At 35.5% G+C, this 18,078-nt stretch overlaps 2 pseudogenes; both read right to left on the bottom strand.

Moving 5' to 3' along the window:
* Positions 1-700: 700 nt before the first annotated feature.
* LOC143625433 (UDP-glycosyltransferase 88B1 pseudogene) lies at positions 701-2,123 on the bottom strand (annotated as a pseudogene).
* A 12,532-nt stretch (positions 2,124-14,655) lies between these two features.
* On the bottom strand, positions 14,656-16,177 carry LOC143626427 (UDP-glycosyltransferase 88B1 pseudogene; annotated as a pseudogene).
* Between the last annotated feature and the right edge of the window lie 1,901 nt (positions 16,178-18,078).

Genomic DNA, 18,078 nt, shown 5'->3' with positions numbered 1-18,078 from the left:
TAGTCAGAGACTAGACTACAAACACAACTACAACAAAACAAGACTCCAAAAACCTATCCAAACACACCTCAGTTTACAATAAATCAAACCCAATCCTCCCACACTAAACATAGGCCACTCGAACTATTTAATCAATAAGGGCTAATTAATCAAGTTATGTAAATATTGTTGTTTTCCTTTTACTATGAAATTTATGGATTAACATAGTAGTTGTTTATACTCCAACCATACGAAGTACGGCCAAATTTAACTATTTAGTATCATTAATTATTTGTCTTATCTTAAGCTTTGCAATAATGATAAATAAAAGCAAAGTCTTTATAGGGATTATTTGTTCTTTAGGTATTCAGTTTTTTCGCATAAACAACATGTTGTATTGTTCAAAATAAAGAGTAAAGGAATTTTTCAAATTTGTATATTGTAGTTACAAAACCTCTTTGTACATATAGCATGGATAAACGTAGTATAATATATTTTTCTTCATGTATTTATTGCTTAAATTAATCTGTTACCATTAATTTAGTTCGTTTATTTCAAATAACTTAACTTATTTATTTTAAATTTGACAAATCTCGTATATTACGTTGTTTCAAAAGCCAGTAATTCAATATAAGCAGATAAAATCAACCACATAAATTGCCACATGCATGTTTGTCTTTACAAGACAATACATTAAACACTTGCAATGGCGAGGGAGGCTTCATATAATCGGTTGTAACGAATTGACCAACGTCGCCATTGCGACATGAGAGGACCCGTCTTTGCTCAAGGCACTCTCCGCTTCCACCTTTCGAGCCTTCACCGCAGCCCTAATTATCTTTCCTTCCGCCGAATCCATCAACTGCCTGACCCGCTTCTCCACCTCTGCCGCCACCACCAGCCCATCCTCAAATTCGTCTAATGGTAAAGCCAACTTCATTTCCTCAACCATCACAATCTTATTCATCCTTTGTTCTGCGTACAACGGTAACGTCAACATCGGCACACCCGCACGTACAGCTTCCAACACCGAGTTCCACCCGCAGTGTGTCACAAACCCACCAACTGAGTCATGATTCAACACCTTCACCTGTGGTGCCCATCTCTTCACCATACGACCCCTTTCCTTCGTACGATCCAAAAACCCATCCGGAAACAACGATGTCAAATCAAAATCCTCGTCCTTACTCGGTGTCGGGCTTCGTATCACCCACAAAAATCTATGTCCACTCATCTCCAACCCCTTAGCAAACTCTTTTATCTGATCAGCCGAAAGCAAACTCCCGCTCCCAAAACACAAGAACACAACACTCTCTTTAGGTTGCAAATCGAGCCAAGCCAAACACTCATGAGAATCGTCACTTCCATCCGCAAGCAGCGGGCCAACACAATAAAGTGGTGGCGTTGGCTGCCCTTCGAGGCACAATCCGTCACGAATCGCTTTAATCGGTTTGGGTTCCAGCGAATCGAACGTGTTCACAATAATCCCTGCTGCTTTAGGCATGCATTTTGAGATTTCAAGAAAACCAGAGTAATCCTTAGAGCTTCTATCAAGAACCGCTACCGGCATTTGGGATGATGGTATCGGTGGCATTCCTGGTAAATACACGAGTCTGTTCAAATCTTTAAAGCTTCCCGGATAATCCTGATCAAGCGTCGTTAAATATAGAAGCTCAACAGTGCAACAAGCAGCTGAAGTAATAAAGTAGTACACAGGTATGTTAAGTTTTTCAGCCGCGGGCATGGAGGAGGTGCAAAAAAGATCGATGATTAACGAGGTAGGATTAATGGACTGTAGGGCGTCTACGACGTTGTCAACGCTACGTTGAATAAGATCAAAGATTACGGCTTCTATAGAAGGGTAAGTTGCGGGATCAAGAGGGATATCTGGAAGGTGATGGAACGTGACGGCGGGGATGGTGGCGGATATGTGGCGGATGTAGGAGGGGAGGCTGCCGGTGTTGAAAGAGTTGGTGAGAGTGAGGACGATGATGGAGTATGAAGGATGGTGTTTGATGATGAATTTTCCGAGCTCCACCATTGAAACCAGGTGGCCCATGATTGGTGGTGAGTACAACACAACAGTCCCCATTTAGTTAATTAGGGATTATTATGTGTGAGATTAATTATGTGGTTGGCTAGAGATTATATTGACGCCCTGAAAAGTTTTGGGATTCCCTAATAACTTTAGAAGTGTTTATTTTTTTTTATCAAAAGTGTTTATTAACTTATGATTTTTTCAAATTAAGTTTTAAAAGAAAATATTTGCATTAACTTTTTTTGGTTGAAAAGGCTAACAAATCAATATGTTATTGTCTAAAGTGAAGTTTTTTCTAAAAGAGTGTTGGTGGGTTGGTGGGAATATTATTTACCAAAGTTGTGATGTTTTTTTTAGAAAAAATGGTTTCTCTATCTCTTTTGCTATTTTTGGTTAACATATATTTTAATGCAATAAAACTTATTCTTTTTGTGGTTGCTTAATAAGATATTTTCACATTAATTATAAAAATTAGCATTCAAATTATATTTATACATCTTAAAAAGGTATAAGTTTCATCCTAAAATGATGTAAACAGTTAAATATATCAATAATTATGCAATGGATTTCCTACCAAAAGCATGACAAAATGTTTTTCTTTTTCATTTAAAAAACGTTTCACTAAATTTTGAACGAAAATGATTGAAACTTTAGTTTTCTTATACATTTTCTTTTATACATATGCTTTTTATCAAGGAATGTAAATTTCACAAATATCTCCCTAGTGAAACTATTAAAAAAAATTAAAAACCTTTTATTTCATGTTCTTTTTCCTACATGGATCTATTGCATGATTATCTTCATTCTTGAAGTATATATTGTTTGAGGAAAATACTTGTACTTTACATATGCTTAAATTCTTGGATGATCAGTTTAGTTTGAATATATATATATATATATATATATATATGTGTGTGTGTTAGACGGTTTAGATATATACATACATATTAGTATATTAGAAGGGCTTGTGTGTAATTATGTTTATTACTTATATCCTTTGTAATCTGATGTTACGTAATACAATACACAATACATCTTTACCAAGATTAACTTGGTATCAGAGCCTTGCTCTGCAACCCTAAAACAGCCGCCACCATCACCCTCCTCTCCTCTTTTTCGATCAATTGATCTCCAGCAAATACAAATCAATGGTGTTGCTTCCCTCCTTCACTACAGCCGAAAAGACCAATCACAACTCTCACAAATTCGGTTTCACCCTTTCTTCCACTAACTATGGTAATTGGAAAACAATGATTCAACCTTTTCTTGTAACCAATAAACTTTTTGGTTATGTAGATGGAACTATCCCGTGTCCAGATTCCACCATTACAACTCCTTCTGCCAGCAAAGAAATCCCTCGCACAACCCAACCGAACCCTAATTATGAAACGTGGGTCTCCAATGATGCCCATGTACGTATGTTGCTTCTTTCAACAATTTCTGAAGGTGTGTTTCAACATGTTCAGGGCACCACTTCTCGTGAATTATGGCTGGCTTTGGAGCGTGTTTTTGCTCCCAACACATCCTCTCGAGAGTACACGCTAAAACAACAACTTCTCAGAATCCAGATGACAGATGATGAAACTGTTACAGCATATCTCACAAGAGCGTAAGGGTATGCTGAAGCCTTGGCAAACATCAGAGAACCGGTAAAAGAAAAGGATCTAGTTATGCATGTATTGACCGGCCTTCGTAATGAGTACAATACCTTGAAGTCCACTATATTAGGACGTCAATTTCCTACTGCCTTTTCTGAATTAAATGGTCTTATCTCAGATCATGATTATATGGTTAAGAAACCTGATCCGGTTTCTCCTCAGGTTTTCACGGCTAGCACCACTAAACCGTCCCCACCTACGGCCACCTCTTCCATACCTAATGACACTGTTGCTGCTCTTCAACAGCTTATGTCTCAACTAGGTCTCCCACAGACGCCATCTTCACAGCCGCGGGCCATGTATGCTTCCCGTGGTCGCGGTCGCGGTTATTCAAATAGAGGTCGTAGGGGACGTGGCAACTCTCGCTATTACAACAACAATGGTGGTAATCGTGGTCAATTTAATTGGTCAACTAATCAAAACCTGGTTCATGGTACTTGTAACAGGTGTGGAATTGGACATATACCATCTCTTTGCCCCAATCGTGATCCGAATACATTGAGGTCACCGCAACCAATTGCCAACTATGCTGATTTCCGCTCACAAGCATCAACAGCATGGCTCCCCGACACTGGCTCCAACAGTCATGTTGCATCAAACCTTCACGGCCTTGATAATTCTACACCCTATTACGGTGAGGATTCTCTTCATGTTGGCAACGGTGAGGGTTTACCTATATTACACATTGGTTCAACCAAAATTCGTTCCACCACAAAAATTTTTCCATATCTGACATACTTCATGTTCCACAAATTAAAAGAAACCTTCTTTTTGTTCAAAAGTTTTGTCTTGATAATGACGTTTTCTTTGAATTTCACTAAACTTTTTTTGCTGTGAAGGACAAGTTTACACGCAATACCCTCCTCACGGGTCCAAGTGACAACGGGCTCTACTCCATTCATCTTCCAGTGCTTCGTTCTCTTAATAAAGTTGCATTTTCTGCTGTTCGTGCTTCTACTGATACATGGTATCGAAGACTTGGGCATCCACATCCAGATCTTTTGAAGTCTATGATTTTAAATTTCTCACTTCCGGTCAGTAATAAAAGTTTGATTTTCTCTTGTACTTCTTGTTACATGGGGAACTCAAACTTCATTTGTTATCATCAACTTTTCAGAGTAATAATGTTTTGGATTTGATTTTTTGTGATGTTTGGGGGCCTGCACCTGTTAAATCATCAAATGGTGATAGTTACTTTTTACTCTGTGTTGATCATTGATGACCGTCGTTTGAGTCAATCAAAAACCTAATTATTCTAAATAGTTAGAGCAAGTAGGGTATCGTATCACAAGGAGTATGTGGTCAATGTTATTCGTGTAACAAATTCAATATTATGAAGTACTGGTTTTAGTGCTGATCACACAGGCAATAGTTTAAATTAAGAGAACTAAGCAACAAACGAACAAGCGAGTTGTAAACAGTTAACAAAGCAAATCACACCCGGGAATTCAAGTAAGCAACCAAACAGTATCTCATGTAACCTAACAAATTGATTATCAACGATTAACTGAAAACTGATCAACCAGACAAAACCTTAGACGTCAACAATTACTTTACACACGGCACTGGTTATCAAATGGTCCTTGCCAGTGTGACTCAGTTAAGGGTAATTGTACGTTTTATTGTATTCAATCTAACCAAACAGTTATATGACTAATTATCTAGCAACTGGTAACAGATCGTTCAGACCAACGTAAACCTAAACCGACCGAACACACAGAATTACTAAACATCAATAATCATATATCAATCAACAATAATCAAAACATAAGTATTCTTAACCACAAGAGAAAAACTGTAAAGTGTTACAAACTATACATCCCGGGTGCGATTCTAGGCGATTAGCCGAGCCTAAACATAATCGAATCTTCAATATAGATGATATGGATCATATGTATGATCTTCACACGAGCTAGGATGGTGGAAATCGCCTATATGAACTGCTGGAATCGCCTCTTGGTCGTCAAAAACGAAGTTAGGGTTTCATGTTGATGAAAAACAAGTTATAAACTCAAAATCCCGTCTGCAGTCGCGTCGCGGTACGCGACGGGGTCTTCTATGGCCCATCGCGTACCGTGATTGACCAAAGTCAATAATTAATTTATCACCCATCGCGGTACGCGATGGGGACTTCATCAAACCCATCGCGTACCGCGATGGGACTCTGGAATAGCAAACTTCATTCTTTTCCTCGTTTTGCGTGCTGGACATCCCGGGTCTTCATTCCGTGTCACAACAGGTCCATATTGAGTACTTTAACGCCTGTGACCTGAAATCCAATAACACACGTATGAAGCATCGATAGTTCTAGAATAAACAGTTAAAACTAAATAATAAACAAACTAAAGCATATACAAAATAACCGACCATCAATCATTTCACTCGCTACATGTGGTTCTATCCGTTAAAACATAAATCTGATGTTTGCACGGTTTTCAAACAATTTCATGCTATGGTTGAACGACAATTTAACACAAAATTAAAATCTATTCAAACAGATTGGGGTGGTGAATTTCGACCCCTTTCTCCCTACTTTTCATCACTTGGTATAATACATCGCTTATCTTGTCCTCACACAAGTGAACAGAATGGTTTTGTTGAGCGACGTCACAGACATGTTGTTGAAACCAGGCTTACTCTTCTCGCTCAGTCGGGTGTCCCTCAACGTTTTTGGCACTTTGCTTTCGACACCGCCGTGTATCTCATAAATCGCATGCCCTCTCGTGTTGCTTCCAAAATCTCTCCGTTTGAACACATTTTCAAACGAGCACCTGACCTTTCCTTTTTACGTGTGTTTGGATGCCAATGCTATCCTCACTTACGTCCTTACAATAAACACAAAATGAATACACCGTGTGTCTTTCTAGGTTATAGTTCTTCTCACCATGGTTATCGTTGTCTAGATTCCCACACACATCGCCTCTATATTGCACGACATGTCCGTTTCAATGAACATCTTTTTCCATTCTCTCAACCGCCACCTATCACAACTCCTTCCCCACAACCTGATCCTTATGTATCCTCATTTCCCATACCTCCAAATTTTCCCAATTCTTCTAACTCATCTACCACACCAGATCCCATTTCAACCCCTATGGCCTCACCACAGACACCACCTGTCACCACAAACATCCCTGATCCAGCCCCAACACCGACACCACCTGTCATCACAAACATCCCTGATCCAACCCCACCTTCACCTCAAACAACCCACACACCTTCCATTCAAACCTATCAGCGACGTCCCAAACAATCCACAACTACACAAACACAATCTACCCAACCCACTCAACCATCCACCACTGCTCCTCCCAACCGCACCCGTCCTGCCAACCTTAGACCAAATCCCTCTAAAACTAAACCTTACCAACCATCTGCCTTTATTGCCACCTCTGACCCTACCCAAACTGAACCCGCCACCTTCACCGTTGCACACAAATACCCTCAATGGCGGGATGCCATGGCTGCTGAATACAACGCACTTGTGAAAAATGGTACATGGACTTTGGTTCCACCAGTTTCGAATGTTAATGTAGTTGATTGCAAGTGGGTTTATAAGATCAAACGGGATCAACATGGAGCCATTACAAGGTACAAGGCTCGTCTCGTTGCCAAAGGTTTCAATCAACTGGCTGGTATTGACTATCATGAAACCTTCAGTCCAGTTGTCAAAGCAACCACAATTCGCATGGTTCTTTCCTTGGCCGTTACCCGCGGGTGGTCTCTTCGACAATTAGATGTTCAAAATGCATTTTTAAATGGTGATTTGCGTGAGACAGTTTATTTAAGACAACCACCCGGATTTATTGATCCTGCCAAGCCAGACCATTTATGCTTGTTACACAAATCTCTATATGGTCTAAAACAGGCACCCCGGGGCACCCCGAGCATGGTTCCAACGCTTATCTGGGGCTCTTCAGCATCTTGGCTTTAAAGGGTCAAATACTGATCCTTCACTTTTTATTTACTCCCAAGCAGGTACTCTTTTATACATGCTCGTGTATGTTGATGATATTATTTTGACGGGCAACAGTCCGGCTGCCATTGACAAAGTTTTTCAACATCTGAGTACTACCTTTGCTCTGCAAGATATGGGAAATCTGTCTTATTTCTTGGGGATTGAAGTTACATCCAACGGGCCTAATTTATTTCTTTCACAAAAAAAGTACATCTTGGATATTTTAAACAAAGCAGGTATCTTCACATCGAAGACTGTTTCATCTCCGTGCTCCACCTCAGCTAATCTAGCTCTTGGTGACAGTCCCCCCTTTGACAACCCGGTAAAGTATCGTCAGCTTGTCGGAGCTTTGCAATATCTCACCCTGACACGACCGGACATCGCCTTTGCAATTAACAAAGTTTGTCAATTTATGCATTCGCCTACACAAAATCATTGGTCAGCTGTTAAACGAATCATGGGTTATCTTCAGGGAAGTTTAGATCATGGTCTTCTTTTTCAACAATCTTCTGGCTCCACATTACATGCTTATACTGATGCTTACTATCGACCTTTCACCGCCTACTCAGATGCAGACTAGGCAGGTTGTCCAGATGACCGTCGATCCACAGGGGGTTTTGCCATATATCTTGGATCTAATCTTGTCTCTTGGTCAGCTCGGAAACAACGTACGGTATCCAGGTCATCAACTGAATCTGAATACAAAGCATTAGCCGATACAGTTGCTGAACTAACTTGGCTTGAAGCGCTTCTCCGTGAACTTGGAGTACCAGTTAAGTCTGCTCCCGTCTTATGGTGTGATAATCTTGGTGCCACATACTTATCAGCTAATCCAGTCTTTCGCGCTCGCACAAAGCATGTTGAAGTTGATTTTCATTTTGTGCGAGAAAAGGTTGCTCAAAGAAGACTGTCTGTTCAGTTAATCTCCACACATGACCAGATTGCTGATGTCTTTACCAAGCCACTGCCCTCAGATCGATTCATGCTTCTACGGGACAAGCTACAACTAGTTTCCCGGGCTTAGCTTGAGGGGGACTATTAGACAGTTTAGATACATACATACATACATATTAGTTTAATAGAAGGGCTTGTGTGTAATTATGTTTATTACTTATATCCTTTGTAATCTGATGTTACGTAATACAATACACAATACATCTTTACCAAGATTAACTATATATATATATATATATATATATATATATATATATATATATATATATATTTGTGTGTGTGTATCTGGGAAAATTAGCGTGCGAATGAAATTAATGTGCTAAACGTGAGAATCAAGTAAAGTAATACAAGTATAATAATTATTTAATTACATCATAGAGTAATAATAAAATTAATTTTGTAAAAAAATCTACATTTTTTAAATTGAAAATTAAAAAAAAAACGTTTTCTGCATGTATTTATATGTAAAAATCTAAAAAGATTATGTAAAAATGTGTTTTTTACATGAAAAATAATTTTTTTAACATAAAAATACTTTTTAGTCTCTCTTGAACCGGTCCATATATATATATATATATATATATATAGGAATATTGGATTTTAATAATCCCTATTGAATTGTATTGGCCGATAATCCCTATTCATTTTATCGCCACTGGCGGTCCCAAATTCAAAAAAGTTGGCCCTCAATGGTCCCCCGTTAAATATGACTTAACGGCGTTATAGTTTTTCTGAATTTCAAACCAATGTTTTAGGGCTTTTGATCGTTAGGATGATACGAGTCGATTGGTGTAAAACTTAGTTCGAAACAGTTCTTCAAAATGACGAAGCAATGCTTCAATTCGGGTGTTTGAACTTACAATTAACCAAAATCAAGTCGTTTAGATCATTGTTTGGAGCTAAGTTTTATATCATTCGACTCGTATCTTTCTTCCGATTAATAGCCCTAAAAAGTTTGTTTGAAATTAGGAAAAAAGTATAATGCCGTTAAGTCCTTTTTAACGGGGGACCATTGGGGGCCAACTTATTTGAATTTGGGACCGATAGTGGCGATAAAATGAATATGGATTATTATTAGCCAATACCATTCAATAGGGATTATTAAAATCCAATAAACCATATATATATATATATAAGGGTGAGATCTACAGAAAACACATCTTAAAGAGAGAAATAGAGAACTAATAAAAAAGTATTTTTATTTTTTTTTCTTCCTCCTATTAAGTTGATATTCCTCCTAAAAAAAACACTTGATGTTGTAGTGCATATGTGCAATAATGTGTGTTGCATATAAATAGTGTTTTATTACATATAATACAACATAATTACATTATATAATACACACTATTGAATATATGCAAATACAAAACTATTTCTTGTATGCAATACACACTATCATATATATGTAATAAAACACTAACGCACATATGCACTATATCGATTTATTATTATTATTATTATTATTATTATTATTTGCATATAATATAACACTATTGCACATATACAATACAAACAATTGCATATGTTGCACATATAAAAAAAACATTAGTGGACATGCAATAAAAAAAAGTTGATGTATTCATATGTTCACTACAACGAGTTATATATATATATATATATATATATATATATATATATTCTAGTAAAGAATAAAAAGATGAAAGAAAAGAAGTTTAAAATATTTTTTTAATTATGTTAAAATATTTCTTTATTAGTTCTCTCTCTGATAAGTAGTTTTGTGTTGACCATTCACCTATATATATAATTTGATTTGATTTGAAAACTACTTTGAGTTTCAAGAATTTAAAATAACTCAATTTAACAATTTTTTTTTTTGAAAATTTTTAAATATATGTTATAGGTAGGTTACATGTAAAAAATAACTTTTACTACTTTTTTTCACATGAACGACTTTCATTAATATTTAAAGTTTTGTTTTTACAAAAGTCATTCTTAACCGCATAAGCTTCCAGATTACACTAAGTGTTAGACTATCTTAAACATGTTGATGGTTACCTTAATTATAATATATATATATATATATATAAGATTGATTTCTTTTGAGAACCACTTTGAGTTTTAAGAACTCAAACGAACTCCGCGTAACAATTTACTTTTTTTGAAATTGTTTTTACACATATGTAATATGTAAGTGTAAGTAACATAAAAAAATTACAATATTTTTTACACACCGAATCGACTTATTACACACACATGTGTAAATAATATTTAAACTTATGTAATTATCAAAAATCTTTATTCTCTCTCCTGATTAATTTTTTAATCAGATTTATTCTCACCCACATATTTAATACCAATTTAATTAAGGAATATTGAATTTTAATAATCTCTATTGAATTGTATTGGCCAATAATAATCCCTATTCATTTTATCACCACTGGCGGTCCCAAATTCAAAAAAGTTGGCCCCCAATGGTCCCCGTTATATATGACTTAACGGCGTTATAGTTTTTTCTGAATTTCCAACCAATGTTTTAGGGCTTTTGATCGTTAGGAGGATACGAGTCGATTGATGTAAAACTTAGTTCGAAACGGTACTTCAAAATGATGAAACATTGTTTCAATTCGGGTGTTTGAACTTACAATTAACCAAAATCAAGTCGTTTGGATCATTGTTTGGAGCTAAGTTTTATATCATTCGACTCGTATCTTTCTTCCGATTAATAGCCCTAAAAAGTTAGCTTGAAATTCGGAAAAAAGTATAACATCGTTAAGTCCTTTTTAACGGGGGGCCAACTTTTTTGAATTTGGGACCGTTAGTGACGATAAAATGAATATGGATTATTATCGGCCAATACAATTCAATAGGGATTATTAAAATCCAATATTCCTTTAATTAAATGTGTGATTCATGTTAAATTCTTAAAGTTCTTACAACTTATCAAGTTCTCAAAATATCTCTCCCCCGGATGTATAAGGATATCTATGAAAATGAAAAAATAAATTAATTAACCATTAATTTTGGTTATCTTATTCAAACACGACTGTTAGAATAATTATAATAACATAAATACACTAATTAATAATTTGTTTTTGGTTATCTTAGAATAATTATAATAACATAAATACACTAATTAATAATTTGTATTTGGTCACCTTAATTAAAACACAAAAACTATTAGAATATTTTTAAAAATGAAAATACATTAATTAATAATTAATTTTTTATTACCTTAACTAAAACCCTGAAATTTTAATAACTAAAATAAACAAATAAATTTTGATTAAATTACATAATGCAAGTTACGTGTTCGATCCAAACTCATTTACTCGAAGGCCGTATTAAACATAACATGTTTTGACACGTGAACCGAACTCATTTTTACACGAACCAAATTGATGTTTTTTTTAATGGCTCGTTTGATCTGAAAGAATTTGAGTATGCCGATACTAAACAAAGAATTTAGCTATGAACTAACCCATGTACTATCGCTTTTGCTTTTTGTCATTTGTTTGTTTATTCCAACAACTTCACTTAAGAAAAACGAAAACTGAGACAATAAAATTCCAAAAACTTGGCATTATGTAACATCTCGGAAATTTTTATATCAATTTTGTCAATTTTGAAAGTTGAGGGACCAATCAGTTATTTAGCTAAAATAAAAAACATAAAACACTCATGAAACGACAAATGCCCGATGACTAATCGAATGAAATCGACACATGTCCGATGACTAATCAAATGGAATGACATGTGTTGCCACATGTCAACATGAAAGGGCGTGTGTCATCACAAAAATGAATGGGGCAAACGACGGTCCGACCAAGGGTGTGAGTGAACAACTATAAATAGTAGTCATGGGTTGTTCATTTGTGACATCCGAACACCAAACCACTTTCACTTTCTTGAAGTTTGTGCCACATAGTTGGAGTCCCGACTCTAGAGTTTTGACGTTTCATACCCTGACACCCTACGTATAGTCGAAGTGCTTGTTCGTCCTTAAGCGCTATATCCATTTTAAGGTAAGAGTTATGTTTAATATATTTTACTTATAGCTTAAAATTTAGTCGGTGATATAGATTAAACCTTAGAAAGTTTATAGCTATATTTAAGTTTTTTATATATAAATGTTTATAAAAATAAATGTTCTTTTATTATAAAGAAGCATACAGTTTTACATACAATGGTTATTGTCAATTGATTTTCTTCTAAAGGAAGAAACATTAATTTTTGTATATAAAAGATATTTGCAAATAATGAAACAAGAAAAGTGTGACGGGAATGTAGTAACTGGAAGGGTGACAATACCGGTAGTCGAGATTCTTGTCTAAGGAAAGTAATTCGTATCACTCCTAATCAACAACTGGGCCCATTTACTTTCCTAGATAGCTTGATAAGAGTGTTCGAACCTATTACCCAAAAGCATGTCACACCAAACTCCATACAAACTAAAGTAAGCATCCAGGTTCAAGATAACATACACAACATAAATTAGTAAAGACAATATGATCATAACAAAGGTAAGTACATTGATTCTAAAACTAACGCGAATGTGCTAAGTATATACATGTGATTTACAAATCAAACACATGGCTCGACTGATTTTCAAAACATTTGATGCATAAAGGTAATCTACTAAAAAACATTCGGACCATAAGTGCACGTATATTTGGATCCAAGTTATATGTGTGTTACAAATGGAAGGTTGTAACATGGCTAGTCAAGAGACTCAGTTGTTGACATACATACGGTTAACCTGAGTAAAAAGACTAGTGTGATCCATGGTTGTACACTCGGGTGAAATAGTTCTGCTGAGCGTGTAGATATACTAATACAAATTACAATTAAATGGGTTTTAAAATTCTTGCCAACATAAAATATTTTGGTATGTTAATGTTATTCATCAGCTTTTAGCTGACGTGTTATTTTTAAACATTTTCAGGTAATCAGTAGTAAGTGATAAGGACAGTAGAGTAACATAGAGACAACTCATTGGAGATATAGAACGATATGTGGGCTCATTTTGTTATACTCCTTGTAAAACATGATTATGTAAAAAAAATGTTTTATATTATCAAGGGTATTTAAATCCAAGTTTAAATATTTTGTCAAAATAAATTTTCACAACAACGAAATAAACTCTGATATATTTTCAAAACTGATACCAACTATTGGTTATACGTCTAGACCCTTATGGTAATCAGGTATGGCAGGTTGGTATCAAAGCCACATGTTTTAGGGAATTATATATTTAAAAATATATATAGGCTTTAACCAAAATTATTATGGATAAGATAGGTATGTGTCTAGTAAATGTTTACACATAGTAATTAAAACCTACCTCTTTTTCTCGTTTATAGAATGTCGAAGAAAGAGAAATCAAATATCGAAGTTAACAGCAAACCCTAAAGGTACACGACGGGGAGATTAAAGAAAACAGTTGTTAATCAAGAAACCGATGCTTCCCCATTTTTCATACGATCCAAGAACCCATCTAGGTCGGCTTTGAAGGATCCTCTTTTCGTTCATCTCGATATTTCTTAATTTGATCTCAAATTGTGTCTAAGTTACCCACTAAGATTTCCATATTTTAGTTGGCATGTAGCAAATTTGACGTTTAAGTTGTTTTTAGGGAATGCGATGTTGTTGTGTAAAACAATTAAAGTTCTGCTAATGTTTACAGATGAATTAAAATAGATCACATTTTATAACGATTTACAACAATAATCTAATACATCGGTGCAAAAATAGTACGTTCGTTAATACTAATTAGCATGAGTGATTGAGTGAGCTCATGACAGGCGCCTCACCAGCTAGAGGCTCACACACACCCGACTCGGTGTGCCTACATAGTTCACACGCCACGTCACACTGAAGCCCGTCCTACATGGCTACACACACCATAACACGTAACTTTGAGCTTGTTATCTTGCTCATCTTACCTTCATTTTATATTTAGTTTAGTTCATTGTGAAGGCGTATCATATAGTTTTGCACAAATCCAGATAATAATAATAATAATAATAATAATAATAATAATAATAATAATAATAATAATTATTATTATTATTATTATTATTATCACGATTGCATAGAGTTATTTGTGGTGAAAAGTCAGTGAAAAAAATATTTTCACTAATCTTACACCTAGTACAATCTTTCCATATGATTCATAGTACAGTAGATAAAATCAACCAAATAAACCACCAAATGCTTGCATATCTTTGCAAGACATACATTATTCGATAACGATGACGAGATCACGAAAGAGGCATCGCCCGGCTTTAACGACTTGACAAAGCTCGCCAATGCGACAGGAGAAGACCCATTGTCGCTAGAGGCACTCTCCGCTCCTACCTTATGAGCCTTCACCACCGCCCTAATGATCTTTCCTTCCTCCGAATCCATTAACTGCCTAACCCGCTTCTCCACCTCCGTCGCTGCCACCAGCCCATCCTCGGATTCGTCTAGTGGTAAAGCCAACTTCATTTCCTCAACCATCACAATCTTATTCATCCTTTGTTCCGCGTACAAAGGTAACGTCAACATAGGCACACCCGCACGTACAGCTTACAACACCGAGCTCCACCCGCAGTGTGTCACAAACCCACCAACTGAGTCATGACTCAACACTTTCACCTGCGGCGCCCATCTCTTCACCACAAGACCCCTTTCCTTCGTACGATCCAAAAACCCATCCGGCAACAACGATGTCAAATCAAAATCGAAATCTTCGTTCTTGGTCGCTGTCGGGCTTCGTATCACCCACAAAAACCTATGTCCACTCATCTCCAACCCCTTAGCAAACTCTATTATCTGGTCAGCCGAAAGCAACCCCTCACTCCCAAGACACAAGAACACAACACTCTCTTTCGGTTGCAAATCGAGCCAAGCCAAACATTCATGAGAACCGTCACTTCCATCCGCAAGCAGCGGGCCAACACAATAAAGTGGTGGCGTAGGCACAATCCATCACGAATCGCTTTAATCGGTTTGGGTTCCAGCGAATCGAACGTGTTTAAAATAAACCCAGCTGCTTTAGGCATGCATTTTGAGATTTCAAGAATACGTGAGTAACCCATAGAGCTTCTATCAAGAACCGGTACTGGCATTTGGGACGATGGTATCGGTGGCATTCCTGGTGAATACACGAGTCTGTTCATATCTTTGAAGTTTCCCAGATAATCCCGATCAAGCGTAGTGAAATACAGAAATTTGATGAAGCTACAAGCACCAAAAGGCATTAAGTAGTACACGGGTATGTTAAGTTTTGCAGCCGCAGGCATGGCTGAGGTGCAAAAAAGATCGATAATTAACGAGGTAGGATTAATGGACTGTAGGGCGTCTGCGACGTTGTCAATGCTAAGTCGAACAAGATCGAAGATTATGACATCTATTGAAGGGTAAGTTGTGGGATCAAGAGGGATATCTGGAAGGTGGTGGAATGTGATGGCGGGGATGGTGGCGGACGTAGGAGGAGAGGTTGCCGGTGTTGAAAGAGTTGGTGAGGGTAAGGATGATGATGGAGTATGAAGGATGGTGTTTGTTTCCTGACTCCACCATTGGTACTAGGTGGCCCATGGTTGGTATTGCGTACAAGACAATAGTCCCCATTTAATTAATTAGGTTTTGATGTGTGTGTGAGAGATTAATTTTGTGGTTGGCTAGGCATTATATTGACTCCAAAGGTGTTTTTTAGGTAATTTATTTAACTCAAAAAGTAATTTATTTTCCAAAAGTGTTTATTAAATTATTACTTGTTTAAAAAACGTTTTTGAAAAAGGTTTGCATTAACTTTTCTACTTTTAATATTTTTGTGGTTTTAAATGCTAATAAATAAGTTAGTTTTTACAAAGTGTTTTAACTTCACTTTTATTTTTGAATAATAAACTTGTTTTTGATACTTGTTGAATTGTTGTATGTGAGACTTAAACGCAAGACCAACCCTTTTAAAACCATGTGTTTAAATATTTTGCCTCTGTCAATGGACCAACGCTCCATTTGTAAGAAGTTAACTTAACTTCTTCATGTAAAACAGTTAAAGAGGACATTTTTGTATATTCAAAACCATTTACTACCTTGCTATAGTATTATATGCTTGCCACGTTCAATTGATATATATTAACTTAAAATTTCAAAAAGTATAACAAAAGTACGTCATTATACATAAGATAAACAATGATTTGTCGGTGCCACATAACCATCAAAGCCATTAATTAGAAATCTGAAAAATTGCGGAAAATAAAAGTAGTAAGAAGTCACCCTCTTTTAAAGTTACGATTTTTATAAGAAACCGTCATTTTTTTTAAAAGAATTTCAAAATATAGTTGGGTGAATTAAAATATTCAATAGTAGAATTATTAATTGCTTTCATACAAAATTAATTAGGAACGTATTAATTATATTGTAATTTTTTGCAATTTTTCAGTTTTTTTTATTTGCAATTTTTCTCAATTTATAAATTATTTTCTTAATTTATTTTTTTTAAATATTATGGAATGTCAAAATATTTAAAATTAAAGAAAACCTAGATAACATGATATTTAGGTAAATATCTAGGATTAGAACATAAAGAAAATTTAGTGACTTAATTGGAATAAACTATTTTATAAGTGACATATTTGAAACAATTTTAAAACTTGATTACTGCTTCTATAGAGTAATCCATAATATAATCTATACAATATATAATATAGGAGTAAGGGGCATCTTAAGTTTTAAGAGGTATGACCGATGTTTTAAAAACCAGTACGTACCGACCAGTTATACCAGATTTTAAAAACCGGTACGTACCGACCATACATCTTAAGTTTTAAGAGGTACGAACGATGCTAGAACATTGCACCGACAATATTTTTAAGAATGTCGGTTCAAACAGAAAAACCGATTTTAAACCCAATAGATTTTGATATTTTTTAGCCCATAAATTTTTAAAAGAGTTTACTTTTAACCAAGTGGATATAATTCAAAAGAGTAAACACAATAGTTAATCAACCAATTTTCAATCATGCAAATCCAAGATTGGTTTTTTACATCTTTTGTAATTGATTAATTTCGTATACAAATTACAAATTCCTTGTTCTATTTGACTCGATGTGTGATGTTTATTAATGTACTTTTTGGTTATTTTTGAATTGAAGTTGTATTTATATGGAATTACATGATAAACCATTCAACCCGGTTGAACCTCACGATATATCCCGGTTAAATCTGGTTGTTCTATTTTTGAATCAAATCTGATACGGGTAGAAAACCGTTTTTTTTAAACATTGGGTACAACTATTGTTGAAACAATGCAAAGAGTTCTAAGAATGTAATATCGTTAAACTATTTGCTTTCAAACATAATTTACAATGATGGTCCAACTTCAATCAAGTTTTGTTAATTTATTAAATGAATACAGAATTACACCTCATTCTAAATCAACTGCTCCCACGCCCTTTTAACGGCCATAACTTTTTCACACACTAATATATATTTTAAATTGCACCATAAAAATAAACAATTTATTTTATTTAATTTGAGTTTGG

The sequence above is a fragment of the Bidens hawaiensis genome, unplaced genomic scaffold (genome assembly GCF_021521415.1).
Source record: "Bidens hawaiensis isolate Kalapana, Puna unplaced genomic scaffold, B.hawaiensis_p1.1 tig00000458_1, whole genome shotgun sequence".
In the NCBI taxonomy this organism is placed as follows: domain Eukaryota; kingdom Viridiplantae; phylum Streptophyta; class Magnoliopsida; order Asterales; family Asteraceae; genus Bidens; species Bidens hawaiensis.
This window is presented reverse-complemented; position numbering and strand designations above follow the sequence as displayed.